Consider the following 3,464-nt stretch of genomic DNA (forward strand, 5'->3'; position numbering starts at 1 on the left):
TAAAAACATTTTAACTAATAAAATGATTCGTACGGATGTTATACATATCATATTATGGTTAAAAATATTTGAGAATTTATTTGAGAATTATTTAAGACAATCTTTAAATATAATAACATACTATGAACAAGCCTAGTGCGCACTCAGTCCACACTAGTGCAAGCAACCGAATTCGCTATAAGTCCCGGCCTAACCGCCGTCACGACAAGACGTGTTCGAATAAGTTCGGACTTTGTGATTTTTTTGGATCGTGTCTTGAAAATTTCCAAGACTTTGCTCTCGAATTATATCATTAATCGGAAACTGGCGTTGGGGCATTACTCTTATAGAGGCCTGTAGCCAAATATTGAAGGAAGGAAGGAATACTTGTGTCGACTTGTGTCTCTTGTTGGAAAGCAACCATCAAATTATAAAGATTCATTAATGAAAAAGAATTCCTGGAATAAATTTGGAAAAATAATGCATTGGACACGTAAGTAAAAATTATTTAATTACATTCAATCAGTAATGCAATAAATAATACTTTATAAGATGTACTCAATATATGTGTTCTATATTTTTAGCTGATGAATGTCAAAATAGATAGATTAAGAGAACGATTCTCGAGAGAAAGAAGAGAAATAGAAGTGGATTCAATAAGTGGAAGTGGAGCATCTCAATGAAAGAGTTTTGTTTTATATAACAACATGAAATTTTTAAATGGCTATATTCTACGAAGAAGATACGTATTGTATAAAAACTACAATTACATAAACTATAATTTTAATTTCTTTGTTAAAATATTATATTTACATTATTACATTATTTAACATCAGTTTGTTAATTAATATTAATTTTTTTATTCTTACAGAACTTTTACAAATATTTTACAAGATAAGAAGAATAAAGAAAATATTCCAAAAACTTCATCTATTCCAGATATTACTGCAACAATTTGTTCTCCTACTATTTCTAAAACTCAAGCTTCATCAGTTCCAACAAACTTATATACAAAGTATCCATTAGCAACGTTATGTCATCAATCACAACTTGCTTAATATTGCTGAAATAAATACAGATAAACAGTTTGAATCATCTACCACTTTTTTTATTGAAACAGCTCAACATCTAGAACATGCTCATCTCCAAAATTTGATTTTCATAAAGAAAAATTGTCGTTTACACTACCAACGGTTGTGCAAAGTGATATATATATATATATATATATATATATATATATATATATATATAAACTTCTAAAAAACGATCTAAGTCGGATTCGGATAACATTGAGAAGTCATTTTTATCAATATCTGTCACTATAAAAGAGAAATTACAAAATTCAAATGTGGCATCAATGGCAAAGAAAGATGAAAAAGATGCAGAACATAAATTTACAGATTTAATACTTGTAGAATTAAGAAAATTGTCAGAAATATAACGTCAAGAAAAGAAAAGAAAGATAATATTTTGGTATGGAGTTAAAGAAGAATAATTTTAGTTCATATAGCATCTCAAAACAAAGAAGCATGACTACGGAATGTCTCACGGAATTGAAAAACAGATTACAAAACATTATTTTGTATTTTATTTTGGTTTCTTGGAACATTAAGAAACTATTATCAAATATTATCATATATGCAACATGTTATACTCATATAGTTGATACACAATGTTCTATGAATATTCTTATGGAATGCGAATATTCTCAATTTCAGAATATTCAAATGGAATGTTCAATAAATATACGTAGAATATTATAATTAGAATCATATTTTCATAATGAAAAAGAACTAAGAATATTCCTTCGAAAGTATATAGAATATTTGTCAAGAATATTTGTGGGATATTCTTCGAGAACAATTTTAAAATACTCGTTCCAAACCATTTTAGAATATTCATCGAGTTTATGTATTGCACATTGTTTATGATGTAATATATGTCTTAATAACTTCTGAGAAAGGTAGTGAAATCTATGATTATATATAACACACTATATATAACACTTATATACAGGGTTAAGAAGTAACGCGTTACTTGTAACGACGTTACTATTTCGTTACTTTTTTTTGGTAACGATTTGGTAACGCCGTTACTTTTTTGTATCAGTAACGAAAAAGTAACGGCGTTACATTTTCTTTAGTAACGAGTAACGAAATTCATCGTTACTTATATCGTTTTACTTTTTTACTATGACGGCTTCTGTACACAGAACGCGGCAACGCTTGCCACGCGATAAAAGTTTGCACACGATAAACAATTAATGTGCTGCTTTCCGTAAAGCCCATTCTACAATAAACAATAAATCTTAAGTCATAATAAAATTGACCAATCACAGTCGACTATTAGAAGAATAATCCACTGTAATTGGTCAATTTTATTGCGACTTAAAATTTATTGTAGAAAGCCTCTAAAGAGTGGTCTACAATGAGAACTTAAGCCATAAAATTTAAGCTTTAATCTCTAAGCCGTAAGAAATTATTTTTCTTATAATTGACTGTGATTGGTCAACTTCTTACGGCTTAGGATTTAAAGCTTAAATTTTATGGCTTAAGTTTTCATTGTAGACCACACTTAAGGCTATCACACACAAAATTCCGTAAGAACTTAAAACGTAAGCGTAAAGAAACCGACCAATCCCACTCGGCTCTTCGTAACCCCTCTATTATTACGAAGAGCCGAATACTCGATTGGGATTGATCGATTTCCTTACGCTTACGGTTTAAGTTCTTACGGAATTTTGTGTGTAATGGCCTTTAAAGCGTCTTCTACAATGGCAGTAGGAGTAGTAGTAAGAAATAAGCAGTAAACAAATTGACCAATTCCATTCTTACGTTTCAAAAATAATCGATTGTGATTGGTCTATTTACTTACTGCTTATTTCTTACTACTACTCCTACTGCCATTGTAGAAGACGCTTAAGGGGCGTCGCACACGAATTGACATAACAGTAACGTAAGACGTAAAAACTGACCAATCACTTTGAGTATCGTCGAACCGTAAGGTCGCCATTTTTGTGAATACTCGATTGTAATTAGTCCATTTTTACGGTACATCTTATGTTACTGTTACGTCAATTCGTGTGCGGCGCCCCTAAAGCCCATTCTACATTAGTCGCAATCGCAAGATCGGAAGGAAATTGTACCAATCATAATTGATTATTCTTCGGTCGCAAGGAGAACAATCGACTAGTCAATTTTTTTGCGACCTTGCGATTTGCGACTAATGTAGAATGGCCTTTATTCAATAATGTGTGCTTCCCGCTTAAATATCTTATATTTTGTCTTTATATATGTATAATTTATGTACTGTCTCTTCTACTTTTCGTTTTACATGCCGATTTTAACTTTTTTTTTTTACAAAAGTAACGGAAAGTAACGATTTTTTTATCGTTACTTTTCAAATAACGGTAACGCGTTACTTTTTAGAATCAGTAACGAGTAACGGTAACGAGTTACTTTTTACCGCAAGTAACAGTAATGGTA

At 30.7% G+C, this 3,464-nt stretch overlaps 1 long non-coding RNA gene across 1 annotated transcript; it reads left to right on the forward strand.

Moving 5' to 3' along the window:
• The first annotated feature begins 408 nt into the window (after positions 1 to 408).
• LOC116851613 lies at positions 409 to 1,076 on the forward strand. The gene is made up of 2 exons (XR_004379617.1): positions 409 to 472; positions 564 to 1,076. It is a non-coding gene; the product is annotated as an uncharacterized LOC116851613 (long non-coding RNA).
• The last annotated feature ends 2,388 nt before the right edge of the window (positions 1,077 to 3,464 follow it).

The sequence above is a fragment of the Odontomachus brunneus genome, unplaced genomic scaffold (assembly GCF_010583005.1).
Source record: "Odontomachus brunneus isolate Ranch 3 - 2012 unplaced genomic scaffold, Obru_v1 Obru_scaffold_181, whole genome shotgun sequence".
Taxonomy (NCBI): Eukaryota; Metazoa; Arthropoda; class Insecta; order Hymenoptera; family Formicidae; genus Odontomachus; species Odontomachus brunneus.